The sequence below is a fragment of the Schistocerca cancellata genome, chromosome 1 (genome assembly GCF_023864275.1).
Source record: "Schistocerca cancellata isolate TAMUIC-IGC-003103 chromosome 1, iqSchCanc2.1, whole genome shotgun sequence".
NCBI classification, from domain to species: domain Eukaryota; kingdom Metazoa; phylum Arthropoda; class Insecta; order Orthoptera; family Acrididae; genus Schistocerca; species Schistocerca cancellata.
The window spans coordinates 776,871,375-776,891,066 of NC_064626.1; the positions used below are offsets into that span (position 1 = coordinate 776,871,375).

At 45.5% G+C, this 19,692-nt stretch overlaps 1 protein-coding gene across 2 annotated transcripts in view; it reads right to left on the reverse strand.

Annotated features, from left to right (window-relative positions):
• Nucleotides 1–19,692, reverse strand: part of LOC126187322 (differentially expressed in FDCP 8 homolog A) — a 94,910-nt gene that overhangs the window by 18,777 nt on the left and 56,441 nt on the right. The window lies entirely within an intron of this gene.

Here is a 19,692-nt window from a genome sequence, read left to right on the forward strand (position 1 = left end):
CAGAAATGTAAGGACTATGGTATGAAGATTAACATCTCCAAAACGAAAGTAATGGCAGTGGGAAAGAGAGATAAACCGATTGAGCGCCAAATAGGAGGAACAAAGTTAGAACAGGAGGACGGTTTCAAGTACTTAGGATGCATATTCTCACAGGATGGCAACATAGTGAAAGAACTGGAGCGAGGTGTAGCAAAGATAATGCAGTGAGCGCTCAGCTACGATCTACTCTCTTCTGCAAGAAGGAAGTCAGTACCAAGACTAAGTTATCTGTACACCGTTCAATCTTTCGACCAACTTTGTTGTATGGGAGCAAAAGCTGGGTGGATTCAGGTTACCTTATCAATACGGCTGAGGTTACGGATATGAAAGTAGCTAGGATGATTGCAGGTACTAGTAGATGGGAACAATGGCAGGAGGGTGTCCACAATGAGGAAATCAAAGAAACACTGGGAATGAACTCTATAGATGTAGCAGTCGGGGCGAACAGGCTTAGATGGTGGGGTCATGTTACACGCGTGGGAGAAGCAAGGTTACCCAAGAGACTCATGGGTTCAGCAGTAGAGGGTAGGAGGAGTCGGGGTAGACCAAGGAGTAGATACCTGGACTCGGTTAAGAATGGTTTTGAAGTAATAGGCTTAACATCAGAAGAGGCATCAATGTTAGCACTGAATAGGGGATCATGGAGGAATTTTATAAGGGGAACTATGCTCCAGACTGAACGCTGAAAGGCATAATCAGTCTTAAATGATGATGATGATGATGATGATATGTAAATGAATAGATAAAAAATGTACTCACCAAGCATAAAACTTTCAGAGCCAGAGGCTCCTCCTTCTGGCAGAAGTGTTGAAGGAGAAGGAAGAGGGGTGAAGAACAAGGAATGGAGAGGTTTAGGGAAAGGGGTGTAGTTTAGAAAAAGTCACCCAGAACCCCGAGCCAGGGAAGACTTACCAGACAAATTTCTAGTTGGTGTATTTGGCAGCTAGTTCTAACTGTAGAAAAATGTGAGTTAATGCAGTTATGTAGGAAAAACACTCCTGTAATGTTCCAATACAGCATACATAGTAGTCTGTTTGGCAGTCATAATGATTAAATATCTAGGTGTAAAGTTGCAAAGCAATAAAAATGGAACGAGCGTATATGGATAGTAGAAGGGAAGGCGAATGGTTGACTTTGGTTTATTGGGAGTATTTTATTACAGTGTCTTTCATCTGTAAAGAAGACAAGATACAGAACACTAGTGTGACCCATTCTTGAGTACTGCTTGAGTGTTTGGGACCTCCACCATGTCGGATTAAAGAAAGACATCAAAGCAATTCAGAAGTGGTCTGGTAGATTTGTTACCGATTGATTCGATCAACACACAAATATTATGGTGATGCTTCATGAACTCAAAGTGCAAATCCCTGGAGGGAAGACAACCTTATTTCCATGGAACACTATTGAGAAAATTTAGAGGACTGTCATTTGAAGCCGACTGCAGAATGATTCTACTGTTGTCAATGCACACACTGTATATGAATCACAAAGATAAAATAAGAGAAATTAAAGCTTGTATGGAGAGATATAGACAGTCATTTTTCCTTGCTGTATTTGCGAGTAAAATAGGAAAGGAAATAACTAGTAATGGTAGTAGGTACCTGCCACCATGCACCAATGGCAGATTGCTGAGTACGCACGTAGCTGTAGATGCAGATGCGGGTGAATGTTTTCCTGAACAAGCTTTATAATCGTGGATAATTCATTACTTGATCTTTATTTAATATCTTGTAAAATCTAGATAAGTGTAGAAATGCAGGCATTTAACGCTCCCAGGCTCGGATAATCCTCAGTAGCTGGTATATGCTCAGGGTCAGGTTGCATTCCTTGAATTTCTGCTATATAGCACAGAAATACAAATTCTCACATTGTGAAATTGGATTTTGTATCTTTTATTGTTATACTCTTATCTGCCAACTTTAAGAATATTTATGTTTTTGTAGTCATGGACTGTTGGTCAAACCATATTAAGTTAAATCCTATGAAACAAGCAACCATGATAATCTAGTGCAAAGAATATTTTCAAGACGAGGGAAAGCCATGCTGACTACTAACCAATAAGACCTGCAGTTTACTAGTCATAATTTTAAGGACTTTATTAAAAAAAATATTAAGACTTATCAAAACCTCAAGATATCTGTTATATCCTAGCCAGTAATGCCAACCGAGCCCGCTGCCAAAAGGTTGGCAGCATCAAAGTCCGGATGCCGTCCGCATAAGCAGCGCCAGCGATACAGGAAATCGCCGCAAGTCTGCGTGCGCCACCGCTGGCTTCTGGCTTCTTAAGCGCTGGAGTCGCAAGCGCTAGGACAGTTCTGTATTCGCCGCGTGTTCATCGGAGCAGAGTAGTTGTTTGTCGTCAGCCGACGCTGACCTAGCCGCTCCGACTCGAACTAGACAGATTTCTGTAGACACGGAGTTCACTACTGTGTTTCTGTATCTTCGTTAATAAAGATAAGTACCGACTTTTATTTAATCAGAGTGTTTGGGTTTTCATCTTTCTGTTCACTGTTCCAGCGGACCGGTCGGCCCGCTATTAAAAGTGTGACGGTGACTTTGTAAGCCGTTTCTACAGCGAAGTGTTTGTCGCTACGAACGCCGCCACAAAAATATCATATACAGTCAAATGTAGTAGAAGATACTGAATGGGCTGTAGGGTGAGTGGTGGTGTCAGTGGAAACACTGATGACAGTTAAGAACGACTTTTATTAACTCCAATAAATGACATAGCAAAGCAAATGTGCCTCTCTCTGTTGCCCCTGGCTGGCACTATCATACAGGCAGCAACTTCCTCCACCTTGGTTGCTAAGCCAACAGCTTGTAGTAGGCCAGCAGCTTTCAGTGGCAACGGCTGTTGACATCAGTGGCATGCTGTTTTCCTCTCAGCATTGTGGAGCCTCGGTGGCCCCTTGCTACACTCGTGTCACCTCAGTGTTGCATAAAGACGGCAGTTTGTGGGGTACAACTCGCTGCCCTCTAGCAGGAGTCACATGGTGACTGGGGCTGTGGCACCAAGTCCCACTATGAACTCAGCATCGATGGCACCAGGCACGGATGATAGTTCAGCAGGGCTGTGGTATCAAATCCCATGAAGGACTTAGTGCTGGCAGCAAGCACAGCCCAGTCTCGAACCCATGACTGTTGCTGGAGATACCCAGTTGTTTTGCTGTCCAGTGTAGCTCTGGCACTGTGGTGGTGCATCTAGTTTCCAGCGACAAGACGTGATCCCTTGCCTGAAAATCCAGACTTATTTCTGTGCCTCTGGTGCACATTTCTTACACTAAAACCTGCCATATACGGTAACCACAATGTCCATAACAACAAGACTTGTCCTGGTGTAGTGACATCGTCCCACTTACTACATGATTTCTGATGTGCAGTGCATTTTACTGTTGTGCCCAACTATCCTTGCCTTGCAATCGTCTGCTTATCTGTTATTGTGAGCCACATTGCCACAAATGTGACAACTGGCTCGCAGCTGCTAACACAATGCTCTATGGCAGCTTTTTCACAACTTCTTCTTACTTTTGCTAAAGACACAACTTTTTCTCCAAGACTGGATAACGACACTACACTGCCCCCCCCCCCCCCCCCACCTCCTCCACCCTCTATGGAGAAGACCTGTGCCCTCGGGTCTTGCTCCGACCTGGTTCTCTACTGTGATTACCACTGAGTGAGGTAGTGCAACGGTTAACACACTGGACTCACATTCTGGGTGACAATGCTTCAAATGTGTCTGGCTATCCAGATTTATAATTTTTGTGATTTCGTTTAATTGCTCAAGACAAATGCCATGACAGTTCCTTTGAAAGGGCATGACCAATTTCTTTTTCCGTCCTTCCCAAATCCAAGATTGCGCTCTGTCTCAAATGACCTCGCTGTTAATGGAATGTTAAACAAATGTTAAACACTAATCTCCTCCAATGGAATGTTAAACACTAATGGCTCTGAGCACTACGGGACTTAACATCTGAGGTCACCAGTCCCCCAGAACTTAGAACTACTTAAACCTAATGAACCTAAGGACATCACACACATCCATGCCAGAGGCAGGATTCGAACCTGCGACCGTAGCGATCGCGCGGTTCCAGACTGTAGCGCCTAGAACCGCTCGGTCACACCGGCCGGCATTAAACACTAATCTCCTCCTCCCTCCTCCTACTGTCATTACATTTGACCTTAATCTGTAAATCAAGTACATAATACTATAGTGACTACTCTAAACTACTATGCAATTGCTATATTAATCTGCAACTTCGAAAATCTGTCTTTCATCTCTTGCTCTGGTGATCCAGTCTATGGGAACTTGAATTACCCCTGGATCAGGTTTTAACACTGTTCATTGTCTCAAATACATAAGAGGAGGGCTGGGCACCAGAAATTGAAATTCAAGGTTATGGTTACCTGACGTTACCATCCTAATAGTGTTCCACATGCTGCAACAGCAGCTCCACAATGATCTACCCCTCCTGTGCAACTATCACGTGACTTAATTAATAGTCCAGTCTCAGTTCCCAGGTGTAGTTAAGGAAGGTAAGGTTATGTTTAGACAACATCTTTAGAGATTCATCTCGCCAATACAACTGTGTCTGTGTCACAATCCACAGAGGAAATCCTGCCATAGCCGCAGGTAAATGAAATATTAGTCTCATAATACCACACAGAGTCCCATTTATTAACACTCCACTACCTTTCAATTCTAACCATCTTGCCATCATGAATTACCATTGCTCATAGCAACTGGCAGCCACCACTATGTCACTGTACACTGAATATATTCAATGTAATCCTCTTCTTTGAAAATAAGGTTCTGGTTCTATCACCTCTTTTAGATGAGGATGACTCTCTGTTTCACCCTTGAAGAATTGTGTGATGCAAGTGTTCCCATCTGTTGCAATTTCACGAGTTGGGCTCATGGTGACTACCCCACTCTGACACTGTTTGCACTCACCTTTGGTCATTATCACATGTCGATCCAGTCTTGTGCCAATAGTAGCACCCCTTCCCCTCTCACTTGGACAAATTTCCCAACTTCTGCTAACTCTGCCAGCTAAGAGTGCACTGTGTAACATCTAAATACTGCATGCTTGCTTGATACCAGAATCCATACTGATACAACCTCATATTATCCTTTGTTACACTCACTGTAGCACCATGGTGGTAGAAGTTCTGGCTGCTAGGCTTTGCTACTAACTGTAATTCCAGTGGTAATTTTCCTAGAGCCTTCCTCAACTCTTTCAGATACTGCTCAGGTGACAGCAAGACCAGACTTAACTGCCCATGTAGCATTTGATGGACGGCTTCCTGCGAATTCGTGATCACTCTTGAGTCACAGATACTATCGTCTAGTGATTGCAATAGCCTTGTCATCATTATTCTTGCACCTAGTACTTGCATTTGTGTTTGCACTACTTCTAAATCCCAGTTTAGAGTGCTAGCTGAAGCTCTGGCAGAATCCATGATTTCTTTAGTAAGCTGACAAAGCACGCATTTGTTGTTTAACATGCCACTTTCAAGCAGCAGTTATCCATCCCCTTTTCACTCTCCTGGACTCTGTGGTACCATTTCAATTACCTCCTGCATCTTCTCTTTTAATCCTGCATATGCCCTGATCAAATTTCTGTGCTTCTTTAAGACCTCTCACGGCCTCTCGTTACTAGTTGCTAAACTGTTGTATCCCTGAAACCATCTCCTCCACCTAATTTCATTCTGCAACTCCCACAAATTAAACACTACACTTAATGACCATTTGCAACTGGATGACACCATGTCTGGTTGCCTGGAAAACTTAACTCCTTCGTTCAAGTAACAACCCTGCATCTCACCCGCTCTGCCACCAGCGAAGAGGTACAGCACTGCCAAACCTAACATTCTTATATTTCAGTCTTTCTCCCATATGGCAACCTGAGGACAAGGATCAGTATCACCTCCCTTCCTCTCCCCTCTCAGAAGCCTGCTGTCTTTGAACAGCATGTCTTAACACATTAATGATAAATTCTCCCTTAATACAAACATATAACTTATGTTAATGCCCTAAACTATACACAAAAGCACAGTACACAGAAAACTCAAACTCGCAATATATATCAATTACTTCCTTGGCCTCAATGCATAAGGAGCATGAGGTATTTAGACCTCCTTCACTGTCTCTTCCTGCTTTTCCAATGTCTTTATCATCTGCACACTGGACCTTTCTCTGCACTTCCCATACCTTCCCTGCAAACTCTCCCCTTCCCTATCTCCTTTCTGACTAGTAATGTCAAGCAGCAATGACATGTTTTTCCAATTCACCACCTCAAATGGCAACAACCCTGTGCTAATGTGTTCTTTGGAGTTGTATGCACTTACTATGAAGGGTAGATAGTATACCAATCTGAATTGTTCCATTCACATAATAATTAAACAACTTCCCAACTGTCTGATGAACTTATTCCATTCTTCTGTTAGCTTGTGGATGAAGCAGATTAGTCTTCAACTTCTTTACTTTTAAAAACTGGCAAAACCCTCCTTCAGGTCTGACATGAGGTTCATTCGTTGGACTGTAATAATTGTCTCAAGCACCCTAAACTTCAACATCAACCTATAACCAAAGCCTGCGCAACTGTGACTGCCTGTTGATCCAGTGCAGTGTGGGCACCTTCACGATGCAATATTATAATCAGCGCAAAAGAATTGTCTGCTGATGTTCAGCAGAAAGGGTCTCACATGTCCACCCCAATGACATTAGAGTGTCCTATTGGTTCCGACAGTCTCTGTAATAGTACCTACTTCTGATTAAAATCTGTCCACTGTGCACAATCCACACCATTCCTGAGGGACTGGTTGACACAATTCTTTCTTCCCTTCTACTAATACTTTTCCGCCATTCTCCAATTCATTGACCTGCAACCCATGTGGACTGATAAAATGTGATCACACATTTCATGTAGTACTTCTTGCTTCAACTTGGCTGGCACCACCACTTGTGGTCCTAATTTTGTTTCTCTACATAATAATCTGTCATGCACGCTAAACCACCGTCGGTTGCCATATTGTCTACACTCTTTGTCGGCTCACTTTGCAGCCAACTGTTCCTCAGGGGCCTGACATAGAACTTGTACTACAGCTATTTTTCTGCTTAACCTATCCTCATTTCTGTGCTGCATGCCTGGCTTTTGCATCACTTCCTATTCAAATTCACTGAGTTTTAATACTTCATGGGTCCTTCAAAATAGTAACCACTTCAAAGCAGCATGCTCTGTTACTATCTTGAATTTCCTTCCATAGAGGTATTACTGTAAGTAGGTTGCCTTGTACATCAAGCTAAGCACTTCCCTTTCCATTGTAGAATAATTCCTCTCCACTGTGTTTAACTGTCTTGATGCAAAGGCATTACAGTTTTCTTGACCACTGACCTCTAGCCTTAACATGCATCCAAGAGCATGTTTCAATGCATCACATGAAAATATAAACTACTTCTGAAAGTCTGGAAACACCAACAGCAGACTTGATATTAATACCCTTTTTAATTTCGTGAACACTCCCTAACATCCCTCCAACCACACAAACTTAATACCCCTTTTCAATAACTGTGTGAGCGACCTTGCAATATATGCAAATCCCTTTATGGACTTCCAATAATAATTCATGAGACTCATATCGATTGTAACTCCTTGGTTGCTCATGGTACTGGAAAATCTTACACTGCTTGTACTAACCTAGGATCAGTTCTTACACCATCCTTACTATACACTGTTCATCATAACAATAAACCTGATGTCAACACACACAAATCTGATGATTGGTCAGATGCTGTAGCACACGTACACTGGTGTTCTTAATGCTCTTGGAAGTAGGTCCTCCATATGTATTAGACAGATATCTTATTACTTAGTTACAGTGAATGAAACTTCAAGATACTCTAATGTATTAACAGGCATCTACGTTTTCCTTAATCACGCTTTAGCTATGTAGTGTTTATTGTAAAAATCATGTTACAGTCTCAGTCTCTGTACTGTTGTGCTCTGATTGTCATGCTGTTATTACGCAGTATGAAAATACCTTAGGCTACTTCCTGCTCCGTAGTGAAACAAACATATGGAATACGGTTAAGAAGTTCTGAGAAATAGGTTGTTAGTAATGTTTTCAGAAATTTGCAGGGGGGAAAAATATCGGCTTTGAAGTTTTTCAAGGGACTTTATTTGATACAGTTGAGATACAAATGTGCACTGGACCAATGGCCTTTGTAGTCTGGTCCCTTCAACCTCCACGAACCAACCAACCAACCAACAAATGTGCACTGAATATACAGGGTGTACATAAAGTCCGGGAACACTTGCAATTATTTATTGCACAAGACCGAAACATTGCACAGATATCATACATATGTCATTTTGAAGAGAAACCCTGAAAGTTTTTTTTTTTTTTTTTTCCTTCATGTATATCGCCACAGCATAGTTCAGTAATTTGCTGATAGTCAGCGCTAGTCACAACCATGGTGAGTTCAGTTGCAGAGTGCGCTTTCTGTCTGTTGGAGTTCATGAAATGGCCACCCCAATCACCAGATATCTCACCCCATGTGACTTATCTGTGAGGACACATTAAAGATCTGGTGTATGTACCACCTCTACCATGTGATGTGTGATGTAGTAGAGCTCCAGGAAAGAGTACGGGAAGTGACTGCCACAGTCGACGATGCCATGCTGGGACAGGTACGGCAAGAATTTGATTACCGTATTCACATCTGCCGGTTGACTCACGGTTCGCATATCGAATGTTTGTAAAAAAGAATTTTCAGAGTTCCTTTTCAAAATGCAATATGTTTGACATCTGTACAATGTTTACTTCTTGCACAATCAATAATTGAAAGCGTTCCCGGACTTTATGTACACCCTGAATAGCAGAATGGTAGCGTAGTAGATTCATAATCTAGAGCAATTCATGGATCAATGGTTCAAGTCTTTTTTTGCTTTGGTCATCTTTATTTTTTCATTCGATTTTTAATACTTACATCTCACAATAGTAAAATTCATCACCTTTAAAAAGAACATCATCTTGTTTCTAATTATATATTGAACACAAAATCCCTGTTTTCATTTCAAATATAAATTTTTAATTATTGATATGTTATGAAAGATGGGGATAAAGGTTGCTTAAATTAAGAAAGCATGGCAACTTTTAAGACAAAAATGAAAAACCAAATACTCTTTATTTGGAGTATGTCCATTGTTTTAAACCACAGATGTAGTCTAACACACACCAGAGTGATGGGTGTCATAGAAACATGAAAAACAATCATTTTCACAGAATCGATCAAACCATACAAATGCTCCATTTTTACATTTGCCACTGTACCATTACAATATGAACCCAACAGAACTGATCTGGAGCCAAGTTAAGGGATTTATCACAAGAAATAACAAGATTATTAAGCTGCCACACATACTGGAACTAATGCACACAGCTTTTTCACGTCATTGGCGATGCCTGGGTGGCTTTGTGGAATCTGTTGTTGGTCAACTCGTTATCAGTGTAGCAGATGACAGTTCCAGAACTGAAATGTCTTTCTTGGATTTGGATGAGGAAGGAGCTAAGAGATTAGCACACTACTTACTACAATTAATACCTTCAGTGACTTCAATATTTAACAATACAGTGAAATCCCTGCAGTATGCTTTTGCATCGCACATAGCTCCCTCAGAAAAATTACCCTGTGTTTAAATTAGGAAATTTCATCACTCTTGTTTGTAATTAGAATACTATGTTAGGTGAGAACGAGAGCATTTTATGCTTTCCGTCTGGTCATCTAAGAAGCGTGCAGTAGTTCTGGAGTTTTGACGAATAGTTCTGGAGTTTTGGCGAATATTATTACATTCTCTTTTTAAAAACTAAATGACATCCGAAGCTATATTGTTTCTCTGCTCATCTCTTAACATCTGAACTGCAGTTGCTCACATCATTTGCAGATTAGTTGGACCAGGTGACTGCCAGTGCTATCCAAGTTAAATGCTCCGCTAATGCTGTTGTCCGGCATTATCACTCTGTCTATGTGTGTATAACACAGTATAAAACATAATCTTATCATCCTACTTAAATTTACTGGACATGGTTTGGCTTCTGCTCCACATGAAATGAAATCCAGTGAGATTCAAGCATACATGGGAGAATACATGGTGTAATGTTTATATCAGGCTTATTCTTATGATGAACAGATTATAATCGCATGCCCAAAATGGTTGACTTCATCCAGCACACAGTGACATTCCTCAGTATTTACTGTCAAATGAGCTGCTTGTAACCTCCTGAATGCTCCCCTCCATTACTGCCTATGTTCTTGCATATTCCTTGGAAAGACAATTATGCTGTCATGATAATACCAGACATTGATGCAGTTTTAATTCTTTCAGCACTCTGTTCAGTAACCATTGGAGTGTTGCCAGTGCATTCTTTAACCCAAAAGCAGCCTACTATACTGATGGTGTCTCCAGGGTGCTGAAAACACCATTTTTGGTCTATCCTCTGAGACAACTTGTAAATGATGGTCCATTCCTGAAGTCCATTGTCAAGAAGTATTGACTTTGCCCTAGGTTACCTGTTCTCTCTGTGATCTTCAGAACTGGGTACACGTCTATCTTAGTCTAACTGTTGAAATGGTGGTAACTGCACCATCCACAGACTTCTTGAGCACAATCACAATCCCCCCCCCCTCCCCCCCCCAAGAGCTATTACTTTATTATCCCACCATCCAATTGTTGATTTATAAGTTCCTCCAAAACTGCTTATGGAGTGGTATTCCGTACGGTGTCCAATACACTAGTGCTTCATTCCCCATTGGAATCCGGAATCCTGTGCTGTGCGGCTGGCGTAGCAGGCAATGGCCCTTGCAGAAAAGACAGAGCCTGAAACTCTAGCAACAGGTCCTTCATCTGTGTCTTTTCTGTGCCCTTTAAATGCTTCAACTACACACAAAATGGAGTCATGGCAGCATCGTGTGCCCTCTTACAGCCTATAATCTTTGGGCAGCAATCTTCCTCATCCAGAATCTCCAGTGTAGCAGACAATATTACCATAAATGAATTAACCTCCTTGGAGCTGCATTACATACACTGATGGGTACTATCTCACTTCTTCCCTCTCTTGTTAGATTTCCCTGCTAATAACTCTGAAGGGGTCACAGGGTGAGGGGTTGGCTGGCAGGCCCAGTGGAAACACAACTGATGGTTAAGAATGACTTTCATTAATTCCAGTACTTGACATAGTGAGGCATATATGCCTCTCTCTGTTTTCCCTGGCCAGCACTATTATATGGGCAGCAGCTTCCACTCGGGCTGTCAAGCCAGCATCCTGCGATGTTTGCATCAGACCCACGGCAGTTCGGCAGCCTTTAAAGGCCACAGCCATTGAAGTCATTAGTACACTGTTTTCCTTGGTATCATTGCATCATTGAGCTTTCGTGGCTCCTTGCTTTGCTCACCTCACCATTGCAGCACATGAAGATGGGGGTAGGACTCACTGCTCTCGGGCAGGGATCAAGACATTGGCTGGTGCTATGATGCCAAGTCTCACTAGGAACACAGCACTGATGGCAGAAGGCACGGGCAGCGGGTCAGCAAAGGACTTAGTGCTAGCAGCAGGTGCAGCCCAGTCTCAAACCCACGGCTGCTGCTGGCAGTGCCCGGTCATTTGCTGTCTAGCATAGCTCTAGTATCGTTTTGGCGCAGCTGGTTCCCGGCAATGAAAAAGACACCCTCTGTCTCTGTCAGGTGCACCATTTTTTCACTAAAACTTCACACCTAGTCACGTTGCCCATAACAAGAGACTTTCCCTGATGTGGTGGAATTGCCCAACTTGCTATATGATTACCACTGTATGGTGCAGTTTACTGCTGCGCCCAGCTATACTTGCCTCACATTTATCTACACGTCTGTTATTTGTGACTCACATGTTAACACACTGGCCACTACTGGCTTTTGGCCACTAATGCGATGCTCTAAGGTGGCTTTCTCACTACTTCTTATTACTTTTGCTGAAGACATAACTTTTACTCCAAGGATGGGTGGTGGCACTGCAGTATCTACTGTTTGAGGCAGTGTACAGTTTGGTAAAGCTAATACCTCAATTTCAAAAATTATTAAGTGAGTTACTGCAGCTAAATACAGGGCATACATGAAGTCTGGGAACACTTTCAGTTATTTATTGCACAAGAACCAAACATTGTACAGATATCATACATATGTCATTTTGAAGAGAAACCGTGAGAGGTTTTTTTTCTTCCTTCTTCTTCTTCTGTATACTGCCACAGAGTAGTTTGGTAGTTTTCTGATAATCAGCACTAGTTGTAAACATGGTGAGTTCAGGTGTGGAGCGAGCTTTCTGTGTGTTGGAGTCTGACAAAAACAAGTGTGCTACAGCTGTTCAATGGATGTTTAGAACCAAGTACAGTAAGAAGGCACCAACAGGGAATGCCATTTACCACTGGCACAACAAATTTGTTACGATGACTTGCTTGTGCCCAGCAAAGAGAAGTGGACGTCCCAGTATTTTTTTTTTTTTGTAGTTTTAGGGCGCACAACTTCAATGGTCATTAGCGCCCTGACTACTCTAAGAATGCACCACGAGGCACAAGTTGACAACAACAACTAAAAGGGAAAACACGATAAAAGACAGACTGACAGGCATAGGATTAAAAAACAACATCATCAAATGTCCTTAGCGAGGTTTGTCAAATTGATAAAACGAAGAACACGAGCAGCTGCTCGTGGGTCATCCGCTAAAATGGCATCGAAAGTATTTGGCAGGTTAAGATCGAGGCGCAGTGTGTTAAGATCTGGACAGGACATTAAAATGTGTCTAACCGTCAGCAAGTGCCCACATGGGCAGAACGGCGCCGGCGCAGCCGTCAGCAGATGGCGATGGCTGAACCGGCAGTGTCCAATTCTTAACCGGGCTAAAACGACCTCCTCCCACCGAGAAGGGCGTGAGGAGGACGTCCAAGCCACGGGAAGAGGTTTTAAGGCCCGGAGCTTGTTGTCGGTAAGTGCAGCCCAATCGGCATGCCACAGCGATAAGATGCGCCGACAAATGACCCTGCTAAAATCGGATGAAGGGACACAACAAGAAGCTGTCCGAGGCTGGAGGACCGCAACCTTGGCCGCGGCATCTGCAGCTTCGTTCCCAGGGATACCGACATGGCCAGGAACCCACATAAAGCTAACCGGAGAACCGACGTCCACCAGCTGCTGAAGAGAGCGTTGGATCCGGTGTACGAAAGGGTGAACCGGGTACGGATCACTGAGGCTCTGGATGGCACTCAGGGAATCTGAGCAGATGACATAAGCAGAATGTCGGTGGCGGCAGATGTAAAGAACAGCCTGGTAGAGGGCAAAGAGCTCAGCTGTGAAGACCGAACAATGGCCATGGAGCCGGTATTTGAAACTTTGTGCCCCGACAATAAAGGAACACCCGACCCCGTCATTGGTCTCAGAGCCATCTGTATAAATGAAAGTCATGTTGATGAACTTCGAACGAAGTTCCAAAAAACGGGAGTGGTAGACCGAACCGGGGGTGACCTCTTTTGGGAGCGAGCTGAGGTCAAGGTGAACGCGGACCTGAGCCTGGAGCCAAGGTGGCGTGCGGCTCTCGCCCACTCGAAAGGTTGCAGGGAGTGAAAAATTAAGGTGTTGAAGGAGTCGACGAAAGCGAAATCCAGGGGGTAGCAGGGCAGAGACATACAACCCGTATTGACGGTCAAGAGAGTCGTCAAAAAAGGAACGATAAGACGGATGGTCGGGCATTGACAGTAGCCGACAGGCATACCGACAAAGCAGTATATCGCTCCGGTAGGTGAGTGGCAATTCGCCAGCGTCAGCATGAAGACTCTCTACGGGACTAGTATAAAATGCTCCGATCGCAAGTCGTAAACCCCGATGTTGTATGGAGTTGAGGCGGCGTAAGATGGATGGCCGTGCAGAGGAGTATACGAAGCTCCCATAATCCAGCTTGGAGCGGACGATCGACCGATATAGACGAAGTAGGACGGTTCGATCCGCTCCCCACGACATACCACTGAGAACACGGAGGACATTTAAAGAACGGGTACAACGGGCGGCCAAATATGACACATGTGGAGACCAGCTAAGTTTCCTGTCAAAGGTAAGGCCTAAAAATTTGGTTGTCTCCACGATTGGGAGAGCAACGGGACCGAGTCGTAAGGACGGTGGGAGAAACTCTTTTTAGTGCCAGAAGTTAATACAGACCGTCTTGTCGGCAGAAAAACGGAAGCCATTGGCGACACTCCAGGAGTAAAGACGGTCAAGAGAACGCTGAAGACAGCGCTCCAGGACACGTGTACACTGCACGCTGCAATAGATGGTAAAATCGTCCACGAAAAGGGAGCCTGATACATCAGCTGGGAGGCAATCCATTATTGGATTGATCGCGATGGCGAAGAGAGCGACGCTCAAAACTGAGCCCTGTGGCACCCCATTCTCCTGGCGAAAGGTGTCGGACAGGACAGAACCCACACGTACCCTGAACTGTTGATCCATTAAAAAGGAACGAATAAAAAGAGGGAGGCGACCGCGAAGGCCCCATGTATGCATGGTGCGGAGAATGCCCGCCCTCCAACAGGTGTCGTAAGCCTTCTCCAAATCAAAGAACACAGCCGCGGTCGGGCGCTTCCGCAAGAAGTTATTCATAATGAAGGTCGACAAGGTAACCAGATGGTCAACAGCAGAGCGGCGCCTACGAAATCCACATTGTACATTGGTAAGTAGGCGTCGAGACTCTAGCAGCCAAACCAATCGAGAGTTAACCATTCGCTCCATCACTTTACAGACACAGCTGGTAAGCGAGATAGGTCGATAACTGGAAGGCAAGTGCTTGTCCTTCCCCGGCTTAGGAATCGGGACAACAATAGACTCGCGCCAGCATGCGGGAACATGTCCCTCAATCCAGATGCGATTGTATGTACGAAGAAGAAAACCTTTACCCGCAGGAGAAAGGTTCTTCAGCATCTGAATATGAATAGAATCAGGCCCTGGAGCGGAGGACCGTGATCGGCCAAGTGCGTTTTCGAGTTCCCGCATGGTGAATGGGGCATTATAACTTTCACAATTCGAGGAGCGGAAGTTAGGTGGCCTAGCCTCCTCTGCCTGTTTGCGGGGGAGGAAGGCAGGGTGGTAATGAGCGGAGCTCGAAACCTCTGCGAAAAAGCGGCCGAAGGCATTGGAGACAGCCTCAGGGGCCACAAGGACGTCATTCGCGACCTTCAAGCCAGAAACTGGTGAGTGGACCTTAGTGCCAGATAGCCGGCGCAGGCTACCCCAGACAACAGAAGAAGGAGTAAAACTGTTGAAGGTGCTTGTGAAAGCAGCCCAGCTGGCTTTCTTGCTGTCTTTGATAATACGACGACAATGAGCACGTAATCGTTTATAATTGATACAATTCGCCACTGTAGGGTGGCGTTTAAATGTGCGTAAAGCACGTCGACGAGCACATAAAGCGTCTCTACATGCTGCGGTCCACCAGGGGACCGGTACGCGACGTGGAGAAGAAGGAGGGTGAGGGATGGAATATTCAGCAGCAGCGAGAATGACTTCCGTGAGGTGTGCGACCTGACGATCGCAGCTTGTGAAGGTTTGATCCTGAAAGGTCGCCCTGGAAGAGAAGAGCCCCCAGTCTACCTTGGAGATGGTCCAATTAGAGAAGCACGGAGAGGGGGTATGCTGCAGGAGATGGATAACACACGGGAAGTGGTCGCTCGAATATGTATCAGAAAGTGCATACCACTCAAACCGGCGTGCAAGTTGGGTAGTACATATAGAGAGGTCTAAATGGGAATAGGTGTGAGATGTGTCCGAAAGAAAAGTAGGGGCGCCAGTATTGAGGCAGACAAGATCGAGCTGGTTGAAAAGGTCTGCTAACAAGGAGCCCCTCGGGCAGGATGCTGGAGAGCCCCAAAGGGGATGGTGGGTATTGAAGTCTCCAGTTAACAAAAATGGTGCAGGTAGCTGAGCAATAAGTTGCATCACGTCTGCCCTGGTAACGGCAGATGACGATGGAGTGTAAACGGTACAAAAGGAAAACGTAAAAGTGGGGAGAGTAATGCGGATGGCAACTGCCTGCAGGCCGGTGTGCAACGTGATGGGATCGTAGTAAATATCATCCCGGACCAGCAACATAACCCCTCCATGAGCTGGGATACCTACCACAGGGGGTAGGTCAAAACGCACAGAGGTGTAGTGTGCCAAGGCAATTTGATCGCATGGGCGTAGCTTCGTTTCCTGGAGGGCTACGACGAGCGGACGGTGCAAGCGGAGCAGCAACTTCAAGTCCTCTCGGTTGGAGCGAATGCTGCGAATATTCCAGTGAATAAGTGCCATCGTAAGAAAAGGAAGATGAGAAAAGGGGTCACCTCGAAGGCCGCTTAGGGCCTGGCTTCGAGCGAGCACTGCCGCCGCTATCAGTAGGCGGACAGTCATCGTCCATTGGGTCTATAGGGTCACCGGCCATCTCGGGAGGATGGCCGGGAGGGGGAGCTTCCTCCGCCGGTGAACGGCCAGATGTATGGCTACCAGCGGTGCGGCCAGGCAAAACGGATGACGGCCTGGGGCGGCAACCGCTGGGTGGCGCAGGAGAAGAAATGCGCCGTGGCGGAGAAGGAGAACTGTGCTTCCTATGCGCCTTTTTGGAAGGACGTTTGGTGGAAGTACCGGTCGAAGGCTGGGAGGTCGAGGTACGGAGGAAGTCTGCACGGGATGGTTCCTTCTTGAAGGCCCGTGCATCTGACTTCGGCGTCTTCGTCTTAGCAGAGGCTGAGGAAGGGGCTGGTGTCTGTGGGGTGATGGGAGGAAGAGGAGACGTCGACCGCGCAATCTTAGCACTGGCCGAATGGACGACCGTGGTGCTGAAGGTCAGATCGCATGTCTGGGTTGCTACCTCCCGGGCAGTCCGAGGAGAGGCGAGGACAGTACTGTATTTCCCCGCTGGGAGCAGCGTGGGCTTCCTACTAGCCAATAGCTTGCGAGCAGCCGAGGTGGACACTTTCTCTTTGACCCGAATTTCTTGGATACAGCGTTCTTCCTTATAGACAGGACAGTCGCGGGAGGATGCGGCATGGTCACCCTGACAGTTCACACAACGAGGAGACGGAGGTGGACAGTCACCCTCATGGGCATCCCTGCCACAAGTGACACATTTAGCCGCATTGGAACAAGACTGTCGAGTGTGATTGAAACGCTGACACTGGTAGCAGCGCGTAGGTGTCGGGACATAGGGGCGAACAGAAATAACCTCGTAGTCCGCCTTGATGCGCGATGGCAGCTTAACACTATCTAAGGTCAAGAAAAGTGTCCGGGTCGGTACAAGGTCATTGTTGACCTTTTTCATGACCCTATGGGCAGCCGTCACGCCCTGCTCAGCGAGGAAAGATTGAAGCTCCTCGTCAGTCAATCCGTCGAGGGAGCTAGTATAGACTACACCACGAGACGAATTCAAAGTTCGGTGGGCCTCCACCCGGACAGGGAACGTGTACAGGAGGGTGGCCCGAAGCAGTTTTTGTGCCTGAAAGGCACTCTCAGTTTCTAGTAATAAGGTGCCGTTACGCAACCTGGTACAAGATTTGACAGATCCGGCTATGGCATCTACGCCCTTCTGAATAACGAAAGGGTTGACAGAGGAAAAATCCTTTCCGTCCTCAGATCGAGAAACTACGTGGAACTGTGGGGCAGGCGGTAGTACTTTTGTCACTGTTGGCTGGTCACGTTTCCGTTTTTGGGTCGAAGTCGAGAGAGAGGGAGTAGAATCCATTGCGGAGGAATCCCCCATGATTGCCAGCGTCTCCAATGGCGCGCTCCTTCCTTGTGGGGACCCTCTCAGAGGACACTTCCGCCTTAGGTGAATGTTTACACCTCAGGTCACACCTCCCGAGAAACAGACGGAGGGACCAATCGGCATGGTCAGAAGGTATCAGCTCAGGCAATCACCCCTCCCCGGGCCTGGCCTTTACCAGGGGGTACGCGCGTGCCTTACATGTCTACCCAGGGCGGGGACTTACGCGTTACCCCGTCACCGGCTACGCGTGCGAACGCGTGGGTCGGCCTTCAGGCACGCACAGGGAGGAAGGAAGAAGAGGAAAAAGAAGAGAGAGAGGGAGAAAGAGGACAGACTGTCTCAAACGCCGAGGCGGAGACCAGAGAAGGCAAGGAGAAGAAGGCAATGAGAAAGCAAGGAGAAGAAGGCAATGAGAAGGCAAGGAGAAGAAGGCAATGAGAAGGCAAGGAGAAAAAGGCAATGAGAAGGCAAGGAGAAAAAGGCAATGAGAAGGCAAGGAGAAAAAGGCAATGAGAAGGCAAGGAGAAAAAGGCAATGAGAAGGCAAGGAGAAAAAGGCAATGAGAAGGCAAGGAGAAGTCAAGGGAAAGAGTAAGGAAGACAGTGAGGTGGAGAAGAGCAAAGAAAGGAACCAACAAAAGGAAGAAAGAAACGAGAAGTGAAAAACCAAAAAGACCACGATTATAGGTCGTGGAACCGTCCGTCTCCGGACGCAGGCGCTAACTACCCTCGTGAGGGGGATGGACTCCTTTTAGTCGCCTCTTACGACAGGCAGGAATACCTCGGGCCTATTCTAATCCCCGGACCCGCAGGGGGAACGTCCCAGTATGAGTGAAGTGAATGTGGAATGTGTATGAGAGACATTCATAAGGAGTCCAAAGAAATTGGAGCATTGTGCACTCTGTGAACTCAAAATGGCTCCAATGACAGAGTGGAAAGTCCTGCGACAGAAGCTGTCTATGAAACATTCAAATTGGAGCTAGTGCAGAAGCTCCATGATGATGACAAAGACAAGCGTTTTGAGTTTTGTTCACTGTTGCAACAACTGAATGAGGATGGGGATGGCATTGTTGATCGCATAATTATTAGCAACGAAGCCACTTTTCACACTAATGGGAAAGTGAACAGGAATGACTGTCGAATCTGGGGTACAAAGCATCCACACGAATGTAGTGAATCTGAGCACGATTCCCCAAAGGTAAATATTTTTTGTGCCTTGTCATTTAAAAAACTGTACAGGCCATTCTTCTTCATTGAGAGCACTGTCACTGAATACTCCTACTTGCACATGTTGCAGCAATGGCTGATGCCTCAAATGCAATTGGACTCTCTGTTCATCTTTCAGCAGGACGGGGCTCCACCCCATTTTCATCATGAAGTTTGTGGGTACCTGAACATAGGAGCTGCCGCATTGATGGATCGGCCCTGCTACAGAAGGGGACAGCTGTTTTATGAAATGGCCTTCCCCATCACCAGATCTCATTTCGTGTGACTTTTTTTCTGTGAGGACACATTAAAGATCTGGTGTATGTACCGACTCTACCACGATGTGTGTGGAAAAAAAAAGAAAAAAAAAAAGGAGAGGAGAAGAAAAGAAAAGAAAAGAAAAAACTTTCCGAGTTTCTCTTCAGAATGCAATATGTATGATGTTTGTACAATGTTTAGTTGTTGTGCAATAAATAATTGAAAGTGTTCTCGGACTTTATGTACACACTGTACTGGATTAGCTTAGAAAATACTACATATGAGAACTATTATTAAAAATTATTTAGAAGGGCAAAAGAAAATAACAAACAGAAGACTGGCATACAAGTCAACCCTTACATGAAGACGCACCATAGAG